Below are 1086 nucleotides of genomic sequence, written 5' to 3' on the forward strand. Positions count from 1 at the left end.
ATGGGTAAAGTCTGTTTTTTTTTGTTTGTTTGTTTTACGGTAAAACGTTGGTGCCTGGGGTTGCCGAAATTCCGCTATGAAACAAAAAAGAGATTTGATCCGTGATTGTTTTTACGATGGAATTTCGGCAAGCTCAGCTGCCGACGTTTTACCGTAAAACAAACAAACAAAAAAAAACAGACTTTACCCATAGTTGTTTTTACAGTGGAATTTCGGCAACCCCAGGCACCAACGTTTTACCGTAAAACAAAAAAACTGATTTTACCCGCATGTCATGATGGAGTCTAATTTCTTGACCCACATGCAGAACACCAGGCGGAGAACAGAAATCAGTCAAATAAGTTTATTCTAAACATAAAATCAACAATAAGGTTCTGGACAAAGTCTGCAATCTGGATCACTGGAGCACTGGAATGTGAAAAAAGAGAGATGGTGAGTTTAGGGGTCGTGGAAAACGGCAGTGTCAGAATAAACGACTGGTGTTACTTGGGTGGAGGTAGGTCTTGTCTGGGAGGAAGAATCACTGGTTATCGGGGTTTGGTTCAGGTGGAGGGTTGCTGCTTGACCAACAAAAAGGCTGTGGTAGAGGGCGGACAGTTGAGCTTTGAATCACAGGAGGCGAGGAGTGAGTGAGACTTCCGACAGAGAAATCCAAGGAGGTTTGGTTAACTGCGGAGGTGTCAGTGGAACTCGGGCAACCAGTGGGTAATTTCCATGGTGTCACGAGGAGAGGAAAGCTCGGAGGAAGCCAGGAGCTTGGGCAACCAGTGGGGAACATCCACAGCGTCACGAGGAATAACCTGAGGAAGAGGCACAAGGAGATATCACTTGAGGTCCACAACGGGAGATAACAGTGAGAAGCACGGAGGGCTGGAGTACCAACTACTGGCTAACACTCTGGAGCTGAAGTGTCGGCAGCTCCCTCCTCACATACTCCTCCAGATGATCTGATTAATAGAAGGTGTGCAGGAATCCAGGAACCACCGGCAACGCCCTCAGGAAGGAACAGCTTCTTGGCACCCTCTGGTGGTAAAAGAGGGGGAAAGCAGCAAAGATGAACCATTCCAACAACCCCGGTTCCCAACA

The sequence above is a fragment of the Poecilia formosa genome, unplaced genomic scaffold, assembly GCF_000485575.1.
Source record: "Poecilia formosa unplaced genomic scaffold, Poecilia_formosa-5.1.2 Scaffold696, whole genome shotgun sequence".
Classification (NCBI taxonomy): domain Eukaryota; kingdom Metazoa; phylum Chordata; class Actinopteri; order Cyprinodontiformes; family Poeciliidae; genus Poecilia; species Poecilia formosa.